This window comes from Macrobrachium nipponense, chromosome 12 (genome assembly GCF_015104395.2).
Source record: "Macrobrachium nipponense isolate FS-2020 chromosome 12, ASM1510439v2, whole genome shotgun sequence".
Lineage (NCBI taxonomy): Eukaryota > Metazoa > Arthropoda > Malacostraca > Decapoda > Palaemonidae > Macrobrachium > Macrobrachium nipponense.
The window spans coordinates 86557328-86572148 of NC_087205.1; the positions used below are offsets into that span (position 1 = coordinate 86557328).

A 14821-nucleotide genomic window follows, 5' to 3' on the forward strand; every position below is an offset into this window, starting at 1 on the left:
CTGAAGTGTCAGAATTATTTTCATTACTTGGCATTTCCTAATTGAATCGGTTTTTCAGTTTCCTAATATAATCATCCTGAGGGTTTTTTAAAATATATGCCCTAAAATCTGAGTAAAACAACCATTCGAACTAATACGAGCGATTTAAAAGGCCTCACTTATCCCAAGATTTTAGCACGATCCACTTATATATCTATTTCAAGCTCAAAGAGGTTCAAGATTCCTTAAAATAGAATAGAATAGATTATAGAATTTACGCCAAAGGCCTAGCGCTGGGATTTATGAGATTATTCAGCGCTGAAACGTAAATTGATAGTAAAAAGCTTTGAAAGAGATGTAACAGGAGGGAAACCTCGCAGCTGCACTATGAATCAATTGTTAATAGAGGGTGAAAAGTACGATGAAAGAAAGATAATATCAACGGAGGTACAGCAAAAGAATGAAAGGGGTTGCAGCTGGGGCTAAGGGACGCTGTGATGAACCTTTAAGTAATGCCTACGATACACCGCATGAGGTGCACTGACGGAACAAAGCCCCCTACGGGAATTCAAGATCCCACTATTCAATAATTTTCTTTAAATAGTTAGGTCCTGGCACCAGCCATTTCCTAAGACCGAAGATGACTAGTTGCAAAAAGTACCATAAGAAAATCGTCAGTATGACCCAAGACCTTTATTAAGGAACGGCACCCGTTGCTACTAAGCCTATTCGATCTGAAATATGGCAGTGATATACACGTTTTTACTCTCTCTCTCTCTCTCTCTCTCTCTCTCTCTCGCTTTTTTTCTTCAGAGATTCTGCTGCCTTCTTGCTTCACCTAGTTCGTGACATAATTCTTTTCTCACCACACCTTCTGCTGTCATGTGGATTCTCAAATACCTACATATGTCAAACAGTTCTATATTCCCATTGTCAAACAGTTCTATTTTCCATTACCCTTCCTGTCTTGCCACTGCTGATATTACTTGAAAATTTCTCCTTGAACATATACCATCTCAAATTCGATCATCACCTTGAATAGCTTCTGTCACATATCTTCCACTATCACTGGATCAGCTACACATACATCAACCCCTCTATACACCTTTCACGACGAAACTTTGTACCCTACAGTTTTGCTCCTACATCTAGCTGTCCCTCCAATGAGTTCTCTCATCACTCTTACGAATATATACATAAATGAAATAAATACGATGCTATAAACCCCGGCAACCACTCCCTTATCTAATACATTTTAATAAGTTTTATTTTCAGTTTAAAAATGGTTCTGAACAAATACCTTCACAAGAGAGTCATCATCTGGAATTTCTACCTATATAGCCAGAATTCCTCTTAGATTTCTCCAGTAAAATCTTTTCCTTAATCCACATTTCCGCTACTATTTTCTTTCTCCCTCGCAACCAATCTTTGCCATTGCCTTTATTTTATATATTTTTCACCAGAAGCATCTCTCTCTCTCTCTCTCTCTCTCTCTCTCTCTCTCTCCCTACCGTGCCAAACTGTCACAATGCGTCACGCCTTTTGATCTCTCTTCGTATATTCTTTTTTCTTTTCGTTTCACGTATTCTCATCATCCTTCCTCCTTGCTACTTCTCGTTTTATTTCCGGCGAAATGACACCCTTGCATGACTGCAAGAAAGGAAGAAGAGGATACAAATAAGCGAGAAAAAATATAATGACTCCAATGCAAAGACAAGGGAACAACTGCAGTGAGCTGAAGAACAGTATCGAGAGACACATAAATAGGTGCTTGCGAGCTGCCGTGAGGGGAGAGGAGGGAGATGGAAAAAATGCTTTAATAACGCCGCAAAAGGTAAAGGAAAAGACCGCGTCTATTTAGGGAAGATGGAGGAGGAGGAGGAGGAGGAGGAGGAGGAGGAAGCAAACACAGAAAGCTGGGCACGAGTAAAAGGGGGGAGATTTAAATAAAAAAAATAAAAAAATAAAAACAGAAAGAAAGAATGGAGGAGGACAGTTGCGGAAGAGAAAATGGAAAGAGAGCAAGAATAAAAAGGGGGCGCAGAAGAGGTTGAAGGGTTCAAATGAAGGGGATAAGAAATAACGCAAAAGGAGGAGAAAAGCAGAAGAGGGGAGACGGTATGGCATCAAAATTAGATATCTTATATTGAAAAATCTTTAATTTAAAAAAATTAATATCAGTACCTGAAGATTAAGGTGTTCTAAAGGTAAATAAAAAAAAGAAAAAATTAAAGAGTCGTCATCTGACCTTACTTCCATAATTCAAGAATGCAAACCAGAGAGAGAGAGAGAGAGAGAGAGAGAGAGAGAGAGATCCGTAGATTCGACTCGAGGTTACATAGCTCACGAATTCTCTTGCTCTAAAAGATATCTTGATGTCAATGCGTGACCCAGTTTCTGCTTATCGATAATTTACTTTGTTTCGAGGGTGTACTTGAGCACACGAGTTCGGAAATCATGTCTCGAACGGGCCGCCAGTAAGGTCTTGCTCCACGTGTTATTTTATTGAAAACTCTGAACGTTCTCCTCAAGGGCTGATCAGAGCGATGTGTGAATTAAAATATCGAGAGCAAGGAGGTATACTCCAGTTCTGGAACATCCGAGACGAAAGTAACAGGAAGAAATGGCCAAGTGGCACAGCTGTTACTGTAGTAGATTCACATCGGCCGCGCATTTGATGTCTAGGCCAGTCCCTTACGAAGCTCCTGATTGGCTGTTGATAAGCCAATCACAGGGCTGGAAACTCTCAGTCTCTCTCGAGAGTTCAAATGGGTAGGATCTATGTTCCACCTCTCCTGAGGGATACGTCTTTCAAAAGTATCCCTCAGTAGAGGTGGAACATGCATCCTGCCCATGTGAACTCTCGAGAGAGACAGAAAGTTTCCAGCCCTGTCATTGGCTTATCAACAGCCAATCAGGAGCGTCGTAAGGGACTGGCCTAGACATCAAATGCACGGTTGATGTGACTCTACTATAGTAAAAGTAGTGCTTCATTTTGTACATTAATTAGTCGAATAGTTTCTATTTTCTATGATTCTGTTGCCAGTATCACCACCAAGCTTTCTGACTGGCACCTCTATCACTCGAATCACAGTCATTCTTTACAGCTGTAAGTCACTGCAAAATTTCTATGAGACCAGGAATTGTACTAATACAATGCTGAGAAAAATGTCCTAAATAGGATTGAATCAATACAATTCTGAGAAAAATGTCCTAATACAATTCTGAGAAAAATTTCTTAATACAATTCTGAGAAAAATGTCATAAATAACCAGGATTGTATTAATACAATTCTGAGAAACATTTCCAAATACTCTTCTGAGAAAAATTTCTGAATACAATTAAATGAGAAAAATTTTTTCTTATATAACCAAGATTGTATTAATACAATTCTGGAACAATTTCCTAATACAATTCTGAGAAAAATTTCTTAATACAATTCTGAGAAAAATTTCTTAACACAGTTCTGAGAAAAATTTCCTATTTCTGAGAAAAATGTCCTAAATAACCAGGATTGTATTAATACAATTCTGAGAAAAATGTCCAAATACTCTTCTGAGAAAAATTTCTTAATACAATTCTGAGAAAATTTTCCTAAATAACCAGGATTGTATTAATATAATTCTAAGAACAATTTCATATTACAATTCTGAGAAAAATTATCATTGGAAATGACACCATATTACAGTTACAATGAGACCAGCATTATACCAAAACCATACTCTAACTAACAATTCTAGAGAAAAATTCCCTGGAAATGGCTGCAAATTAAATTCGGAATTTATCCCCACAAAACAGATTGTGACTCCTGAGCATTACTGAGGAGGAAATTAGAGTTGTGGCAATTTTACCAAATCTATAACGCTACTCCCACCCACATGCTGATTGTTTGTTTGTTTGTATGTATATATATATTTATATATATAAATATTGTTATATATACGTTGCATTTATATATATACATAGTTATATATACACTGCATGGAACCAGTGATTATTCAGCAACGGGACCACCGGCTTTACGTGACTTCCGAACCACGTCGAGAGTGAACTTCCGTCACCAGAAATACACATCTCTGACCCCTCAATGGAATGCCCGGAAATTGAACTCGCGGCCACCGAGGTGGCAGGACAAGTCCAAACCGACCACGCCACTGAGGTGCTCCCCACATGCTTTTGCATTTAAGAACAGAATATTAAGACTTTATGAAAATAATATATACAAAATTTTGAAGTTCATCAAGTAATTCTACTTCCTAGTGTATGTTAGTTTTCACAAACCAAGCAACTGACCACCAAGGCAAAGATGAATGGCTATGACTGCGCAGCAAACAAAGGAGAAGGTTTCCTCTTGAGAGAAACAGTTGACTTTAAATGAACAAAACACGACCGAATTCTCAAGTACCTGAAATGTTTGTTATGTTGCATTCTGAAGAAGCGTTTCTGTATCCTTTATATTTCACGGACCATAACTACAAAATCAATAGAATCTTATAATGACCCCTTAATTTACGGACACCATAACAGTAAGGATTATATATGTAAATAAATGTTATAAGAGAACTTTCCTGATTATACAAATACATCCATACACAAAAACACATATATATAACAATATGTATATTAAATGTATATATATAAATTATATATATATATAGATAGATATATATAAATTATATAGAATCTATATATATATATATAAATTATATATATAATATAGTATGACATATTATGGATATATTATATAATATATGTTATATATATATATATAATATAGTCTAGTATATATATATATAGATGATAGTATATACCTATATACATATATATATATATATATCATATATATATATATATATATATATATATATATATATATATATATATATATATATATATATATATATATATATATATATATATATATGTGTGTGGTGTGTGTGTGTGTGTGTGTGTATATATATATAGTGTCGTGTTATATATATATATTTATATGTATTTATAATCCATAATATTTATTCTTTTACTGCAGCCTTCAGAATGAGACTAGTTTCAGAATGAGACTAGTAGTCTTCAAACGTCGGTAAAAAATAAAGATGCTTCTATGTATCAGTCTGTTTCCACTGAATTCATATCTTCATATATCTGACTGATTAGCTGTCCTGCCTGTATCCTTTATATATATAACATACACACACAATATATATATATATGTATATATATATATATATATATATATATATATATATATATATATATATATATATATATACAGATATTTGTATATACAATGAGAGATAAATATTTTGACTTTAATTTTTCAATGAATCCAACGACGTTTTACATTACTCTCAACGATATTAATATATTACACAGCAATTCCCGACATTTTAAACCAACCTGCGTTTTTTTTTTTATTCAAATCTCGTAAGCTCCCTCGTTACGGCACGAGGCGACTTTTACATTTTCACATCCATGTTTCAAACGCGTTCCGTCCATCAATGTCACCTACTAACTTTTATATGACTGGATCTGCGCGCCTTTGATGCATTTTAGATTTTCATTTCGGGTCAAAAGTGCGAGAAAATGAAATAATATGAAACGGACCGCGACTGTTAATTATCAATCTTGCATTTTCATTTCATTCCCGTATTCTTTCGCGCAACTCGCTCTTCTTTTCGTTCGCTCTCGAATGAAAGTCGAATTTTATCTCGTCAGTAATTAGACAACACGTCGCCAGGAACTGCGACAAGCAGTACGAACAAGCTCTTCCCTATTCACGAAGCCTTCAGTCACACATTTCGCACAGACCTTTAATTATTTATTAATATATAAATGTCATCAATTCGCGTTCTCAAACTTCTTCCTTTCCGGGCACAGAACTCCCCTAAAGGAACAAGCCGCACAGACAAGAAAAGAATGTGAAATATTACTCAAAATAATTTTTCCTCTGAGAATTTGCGTTAAATTTAAGAACAATGACCTAAAATAGTGGTTGGTTCAGGTTCCTCGTCCAGAAAGAATAAAGAGACATCAGCAGTCGGCCAGACTTATAAACTAAATGTATAATGTTGTTCGAATATATATACTATATATATACATATATATATATATATATATACACACATGAAATGTGGAATAACTGATACTTGCAGATGCTACGGCACTCGTTAGGAACAGTGGAGAGGGACTGCAGGTACTAGTAAAAGAGTTATGAAAAGTTTGCAAAAAAAGAAATTCGAGAGTAAATTGGAGCAGGAGCATAGTAATGAGGATAAATGGGAACCAGGAAGATAGAGCAATGAATTAGCATGTTGGAAGAATAGAAGCGGTCGGTTCATGCAAGTATTCAGGAGTAAATATAATGAATTATGGTAGAATGAGAGAAATGCTGGGTATCAGCATGGGTGAGACTAGACCAGTAGCAGGTAGCTTGCAAGGAGTAAGTACAGACTTGAATCATGTAACAACGCCAATTTGAGAATAAACTGAGCGATTGTTGAGCCAACTCTCCCTTATGAAAGGGAAGTGCAAATGTTGAATGCAAATGAAAATAAAAGCTTATTGCTTTTGAGGAAGACTGTATTGATAATATATCATATATATATATACTATATATATATATATTGTATATATATATATATATGTATATATTATAGATATATATATATATATATATATATATATATATATATATATATGTATATATTATATATATATATTCATTATAGGGTAGAAATGTGGAGATATTTAGAAGTGACAACGACGAATCAGAGTAACTAGAGAAAGTCTGATCACGTGGAAGGTGTAGTCAATGATAGACTGGTGAATAAAGTATAACGCATAAGTCCCAGGTGGAGGGGGAAAAAAAAAAAGAGAGGAAGACCTACAGAGGATTAGATAGATTTCGTGAGATGCTGGAAAGGAAGGAAGCAATATCAAGGAGCGTGAGCGTTCGTACAAGATAAGGGTTACAGGCTGTGGAAAAAAAAGGAAATAGTACTATAGTAGATTCACATCAACCGTGCATTTGATGTCTAGGCCAGTCCCTTACAACGCTCCTGATTGGCTGTTGATAAGCCAATGACAAGGCTGGAAACTCTCAGTCTCTCTCGAGAGTTCACATAGGCAGGATGTATGTTCTACCTATCCTGAGGGAAACTAATGAAAGACGTATCCCTCAGGAGAGGTGGAACATAGATCCTACCCATGTGAACTCTCTCGAGAGAATGAGAGTTTCAAGCCCTGTCATTGGCTTATCAACAGCCAATTATGAGCGTCGTAAGGGGCTGGCCAAGACATCAAATGCACGGCTGATGTGAATCTACTATAGCAAAGTAGTTCTAAGGTAGCGAACTAATATCATATATATATATATATATATTATTTATCTTCAGCTTTCCCCATCCTTATATTGGGTCGCTATTTGTTGTTAGTCTTCTCCATCTTCTGCGACCATGCACCATTACCTCACTTGCGTTCGTCTCCCGCATGTCCCTGTTAGCCGTGCCATTGCAATCGTCTCTGTTGCAGCTTCTTTGATACTTCTGGAACTTTCACCGTCCCTCTTATGAAGTCATTCCTTCCCCTGTCCCTCCTTTTCACTCCGCACATCCAACGTCACATTCTCATTTCTGCCACTTCCATCCTTCTCTCCTGTGCTTTCTTTAAGGGCCATGCTTCACAACTGTAATCAATATATAATATCATATATATATATATATATATATATATATATATATATATATATAATTATATATATATATATAATATAGATCTATATATACAATATATATATATTATATACTTATATATATGTAAAAAAAATTATATTAAAAATAATATATATTTAACACCAACAAAAAGTTAGTCAAGGGAATGAAATGTCATACCCACATCGGTGGAGCTAAATCAAGACCGTGAAATGCCATGGTACTGAGACAATGCTACAACTCAGGGTTTGATATGAAAGGTTATATGGCCACCAACCACCTAATTTTAGCCTTTGAGGTGACTCATCGTTCAAATAATAACAATACAAATACCCTAATCAGTCATGGTATACTTTTTCAACAGGCTGGCCGATGAGTCTCCAAACTATACTTGGCATATGGTTACAAAAGTGATTTTGTTACCTTCCTTTCAGTTTTTCTTATATATGTAAATATACATACGTACAGGCATGCTAAAATTAGGTGCCTTGTGCCATGGGAGGGGGCCGGGGTGTTGGTGACCATATAACCAGTGATATCAAACGTTGCGTTGTACCATAGCATTTCAACGTCTGAATTTAGATCCACCAATGGAGGTATTACATTCAGTCCCCTTTGCTAATTTTGTTTTTTTGTTTTTATCTTGTTGTTATTATTACTTATTTATATGCATGTGCATATATAATAAATATATATATCATATATATATATATATATATATATATATATATAATATATATATATATATATATATATACACATATGAGTGAGTGTAATTAAAGAATATATATAGATATATATATATATATATACCAAACAAATATGTGAATGGTCTTAAAGGAATAAATATATATATATATATATATATATATATATATATATATATTAAATATATGGAAGTTCTTAAAGAATAAATATAGTACAATTATCAAGAAGGTGTGTAAGTACAGAAGAACGCGCTTACAAAATCGGATGTTGAAACACCAATCTCCGGGAGCCACATGGGTGGCAATAGATGTGTTTATTCCAAGGAAGTCAGGTATGTACATAATGACTGGGGCTTCGAGCAAAAGACCAAGCCTTTTTGGTATGCTGGGAACCCACGGGACGGATGGGGGAGTGACCCACTTCATGAATAGGAGGGGTGGGGGGGATGCGATGAAATTTCACTACTTATGCATTTGTATGTATAAGCGAATGTATACATAAATTCACAAACATAAAGAGTAAAAAACTGAAGAAAATGGTTTCTCGTGTGGTTGCTAAAACAATTCAATTCCGAATAAAGAATGTTAAAAGGGACAAAAATAGCTGCTCCGCAGTATAATACACGATTCATTTAACAAAAAATGTTCCAAAAGATTTTTATGTTCAATTTGCAATTGCATATATTCATCAGTGATCAATTACGCGCAGATTCGTTTTTCTTCCAAATAATCTGATGAGAAGTCGTTAGCTTTTTATCAACAGTCTTGGAAATATATTCGACTGATTGACCTATAGCATAAACAAAATGATTAACTAGGTGGCTGTGAAAACAATATCAACCCACACTGACGATTTAGAAGTTAAATTTTTCTTGACTTACAGAGGAAATCGCGCGTTAAATCACTGCTATGGAACGAAAAAGGACTTTTGAAAATCAAAATGGATTGCATATAAAAGAAAGGGAGATTTATTCAAGGGAGATTTATTCACAAATTGACTGAAAAAAATATAAAGGAAGCCGATAAGAGGAACTATATCAAGGGTAGGCAATGAGATTTAAGCGTAATATACACTTGCTGCGTACCTGCAACAAACTCCACACTCTTCACTGCGCATTTCTATCTATACAGAGACCACGGATTACGACCGGACCGCATAGCTTGCTTCTCAGTGTAGTCATACGTTCATTTCTGTCCAATTTTACTACGCTGTGGCTTCTTTCATTATGCACTGAATCAAGAGATATTCTATGAGGAATCCGTTTCGCATATAATAAGTCTATATATGTGCTTAACATATATGAAACCATAAAAAATTTTCTATCTAACTGCCAAGAGTATTGTCATACTTTGTTAACAAGTATAGTCTTCTTCTATCATTAGCAAAAAAATAAGTGAATTAAAAGTAAATTTTTTTTTCACTTCATCAGTTTGTAATTTTGCAAGGAATACTCCATCATCCTTTTAATGCTATAACGAAAGTTCACGAATGGGCAAGCGAACCTGCGCTACACAATTTTGCGCTCATATTTTGAAACACGACGGTGCAACCTTTATCTTTCCACGTTGATTTGCACCGATTATATACGAAGCGCAAATACGCAACAAGTGTATAACCACCTGAAAAGACCCAAGATACAAACAGCTGAACACGGTTATTCGTTCTTGTTGAATACTAGAGTTCTAGAATTTCAATTCTTCTTCTAAAGAAGAAAAGAGAGAGAGAGAGAGAGAGAGAGAGAGAGAGAGAGAGCAAGCTTTTAGGAGTGGTGAGAGGAATGTGAGGGAAACTAAGGAGAGAGAGAGAGAGAGAGAGAAGAAGAGAGAGAGAGAGAGACAGACAGACAGACAAACAGAATTTACAGGTGGTCTCTTAGGAAAGGAGAGAGAAATTTACAGGTGGTCTTTCAGGAGAGAGAGAGAGAGAGAGAGAGAGAAATTTACTGTGGTCTTTTAGGAGTGGGGAGAGGGAGACCTAAGGAAAGGGAGTCACTCCAGTCGTGACTTGGAGTGCAGCTCTTCTTCGCGAGTGTAATTAGCGAAAGATGATTGGGGGGTTGGGGGGGGAAGCGTATTTCCTAAGACCATTTGTTGTGTGTTAAATACCCCAGTTCTGCTTATAGGCCGTGTTTACCTCGACCCTTTAGGAAAAAATATATATACTAAATGAAAGTAGCCACCCTGAACACGATAAAAAAAAATGGTATTTCTTACCAAGAACTACCCAACTCACACTCAAAATGAAGCATTTAAGCATGTAAATGTGGCCTCAATTGAAGCATTTCGATGTATTGTATCATTTCCCTTTTAGAAAAATGTAAATTTCTTTTTTTTTAACGACCAATACTTCTTCCGATTTCGTAAGACTTTAGACTTTTCTCTTTAGTATCCCTATCACTGACTTTTATTTATTTTTTACTTTTCTCTTCAGTATCCCTATCACTGACTTTTATTTATTTTTTACTTTTCTCTTCAGTATCCCTATCACTGATTTTATTTTTTTATTTTTTATTTTTCTCTTCAGTATCCCTATCACTAATTTTTATTTATTGTTTTTTACCTTTTCTTTCTTCATTCAGTATCCCTATCACTGACTTTTATTTACTTTTGACTTTTCTCTTTAGTATCCCTATCACTGACTTCTTTACTTTTGACTTTTCTCTTTAGTATCCCTATCACTGACTTGTATTGCTTTTGACTTTTCTCCTTAGTATCCCCATAACTGACTTTTATTGCTTTCGACTTTTCGCTTTAGTATCCCCATTTCTGACTTGTATTACTTTTGAACTTTCTCTTTAATATCCCTATTACTCACAACGCACAGAATGAGCACAATTTTCTTTACGAATCTCTAATGTAAAATGAAATTAACTCAAAACCAAAATTTAATTCCACTTCGTTACGTCCTGGCATTTCCTCATATCGTAACAAATTTTCCCCCGATATATAGCGTTGCATCAATAAGAAACTTATCTACTCTACCAAAGCAAAACTGATGTAGAATGAAAATACCCACCTTCTGTAAAAAAAAAAAAAAAAAAATTGGAAAGTTAAATTTCTTATACATGTAAATTGACCGAATTCTTTAAATCTAGTAACAGCTTGAAATAACCGATACCATTCTTCTGGAAGTTCCCTTCCATCTTCCAAAGATGACATCCTTGGGCGAAAACAAACAGGTTAGCGAAATGTCATGATTAAATGAATCTGGCAAACAACAATAGCCCATAAAAGGTGGTTGCCATGACTGTATATGTATACATAATGAATATTATATATATATATATATATTTATATTAAGATATATACATATACATTGATATAATTATTATATATAATATATATTAGCCATATTAATCTATATATCACTATCTAAGATATATATATAATATATTATATATCTATTATAATATATATTATTAATTATATCTATATGATATCTATATCTATATATATTATATAAGAAAGAACTGTTAGAGAGGGAATGTGGAAGGTGTTTGTTGAGGATGAGGTTGAAACGCATTTCAAATGAGAGAAAGTAAAGTGGTTGTTTTTACATTATCGATGATTGACAGTGCATTTTGTTTTTGTTTAACATGTGACTGAACATCTTCATGGAATGGGTTACGCGAGGTGTTTGAAGAATAATGATAAATATGGAATAAAATAACGGGGTTATGGATAGAATGTCCAGAACTTAAAATAACGAAAGACAGTCCTCCAGATGTTCAAAATGACCGCAGTTGCGATAATGACTACCAAAGTAAAAAAAAATAACGAAGAGAATTTGTTCTTGGTTTCTAGACACTATACCTGAAATTATTAACTGTCCTGTAGTAAGGCATTCTAACCCAAATAAGCTGAAATGATAACGCATATACTATATATCAGCACATTCTCAGTTTCTAATGAACATAAAAAATTTGCTTGAACGAATCTTCTTTCAACTTAGTGTGAGGTGTGTGTACGAGAGAGAGAGAGAGAGAGAGAGAGAGAGAGAGAGAGAGAGAGAGAGAGAGAGAGAGAGAGAGAGAGAGAGAGATAATCTTTATCTCTGTTATGGCTACCAGGCCGTACGAGACACAAGAACCACCTGAACCCTAATGGCACTAAGGTTCGAACCCCAGTGCCCAACATTCTTTTCTTTTTTCTTATTTCATCTTTTGCAATAAAACAAAAATGTACCACACGTCCTGCCGCCATGACATAAGGCTATTATCAGAATGCTCAAGTATTATTTAGTACCAAAAAGTAAGGTCTCCTTTAGTGATGCCACAATGCTCTGACGTGGCACTATTCAGGCACACGTAGGTGGACCGAAATAGAAACGCGCTGAGCTTGCCAACACACTCTAAGATACCCGGGGCATGGGCATGGGCTGAAGATAACTTGGGGCAAAGCACTACGCTTAATATCGTTTGTTCGTTTGTCGTACATTTGTTGTCAAAGTAATAACCAAGTTCACGTTTCGTTTCACTCAAAATAAATTGCTTAAAAAATTCCATATATTTAAGTATACGAATCTTCCGTTTCTCAAAGGTTATGTGCTACGTCTACATTTATTTTTCATTTTCTCTTCTTTTTAAAATAAATATCGAGTTAATTTGTTTCACTCAAAATAAATTTCTTAGAAATTCCATATATTTAAGTATATGAATGATCGACTTCTTGAATGTTATGTGCTACGTCTACGTTTATTTTTTTATTTTCTCTCGTTTTATGATAATTATCGAGTTAACGTTTTGTTTCATTCGAAATAAATTTCTTAAAAATTCCATATATTTAAGTATATAAATTATCGACTTCTCAAATGTTATGTGCTACGTATACGTTTATTTTTCATTTTTCTCGTGTTTTTATAATAATTCGCTACTATTTGCTTCAATGACTTACCTTCGATACGCTCTTAAAGGTTCACAGGTTACTGCAACGAAGCCTTAATTAGGATACCACACTCCACTGCCTCCGTATCCTTCATCGCTCAGTAAAACGCTGCAATTAAGTGTACGTTAATGTATTGCGTTAATTCCACTCCTTAAAGCAATTATGGGCTTAGTCGCGTTACTTGTAGAGTTGATGGTCACTACCGGTGATAAAAACTTGACTGGAGAATAAAATAAAAAAGCAAAGAGGTATCTTTTCCCACATTTCTGAAAAGATAACGCTTCCTTGTTCCGAATTTCGGTTTGGCAATAAAGAAATGTTAAATATCTTACAGAAATTGGACACAATCCATATTAAAATAAATGATATACGCAAAGTGAATATACTTAATTTAATCGATAAAAAGAAGGTCTCAGGAGTACCTTGTTCAGACTCTTGAGTAATACTAACCTCTGTAAGAGTACACATATCAAAGTGGTATTACAAGCTTCAAAATATATATAATATTCTTAAGCATCTATTCCTCGGTAGTATAGTGGTTAGTATCCCCGCCTGTCACGCGGGAGGCCGGGGTTCGATTCCCCGCCGGGGAGGCAGTACTTTTCAAGACAAGGAGTCCAAAAAAGGTGCTTAAACCCTTAGAAGTAATATGGCAACATAAAGGCGGGATGAGATGGCAAATACCAACTCTATACACGTTAGATAACGTCCAGAAACTCTGATAAAGTCACCTTCAAGCTCTCTACCTATGTACGACCAGTGGTGAGAGAAGTTGGCCCCGGGATGGACGACGACAAAGTCCCGATCCATGGGACATTACGTGTTGCCGCTAGGGTCAGACGAGGGCACCCGCATTAAGCGCTTGCAAACAGAGGTCAACGGTTTGAACGATATTTTACACAATAAAATGGTATATAGATTCCTGTTAAGTTTTATAAGCACGATTATTATAATTTGATCAGTCTCAAATCAAGTTAAATTTTCATGCAATAAAATTCCTGCACGAAAGAAAAAGAATATAACCAAAAGAGGTTTAGATAACACTTTCTGAAAAGGAATCAGAGATATTATCAATGTCTCCCATAGAAAATCATTAGAATGACATCGGGCAATATTTTGAAAGTTACGACAATTTTCCTTCGACACATAATTGCTTCGCTCCAAAGCTGATGATAATCCTTTAGCTTCAATAATCGTTCACTAATGTTCGACAGACTCTTTACTATGTATCTTTCATTATGAGATGTATAATAAAAAATAATATAATTCACTCCTTTTACTTTGATCAGTGTTTTCAGGTATATACTGTCTCACATTTTTCCACCTTTCCAGTGGATTTCGCTTTACGTAAAACCAGCGTATCCAGAGGTACCTGAATATCGGTCTCTTCTCTCTGAGATATGAGCATTACTATTAACTAAAAAAAAAAAAACACTTATAGTACTATTATATATGTAAAGATATATGCAATTATGACCGATCTATAGACATGTTTTCTTATTCAGTCTTTGCATCGTAGGCATGCCATGGATTGGGGACTTC

The 14821-nt window shown here is 35.0% G+C and overlaps 1 non-coding gene across 1 annotated transcript; it reads left to right on the forward strand.

Annotated features, from left to right (window-relative positions):
• Positions 1 to 13800: 13800 nt before the first annotated feature.
• Trnad-guc (transfer RNA aspartic acid (anticodon GUC)) lies at positions 13801 to 13872 on the forward strand. The gene has a single exon. It is a non-coding gene; the product is annotated as a tRNA-Asp (tRNA).
• Positions 13873 to 14821: the final 949 nt, after the last annotated feature.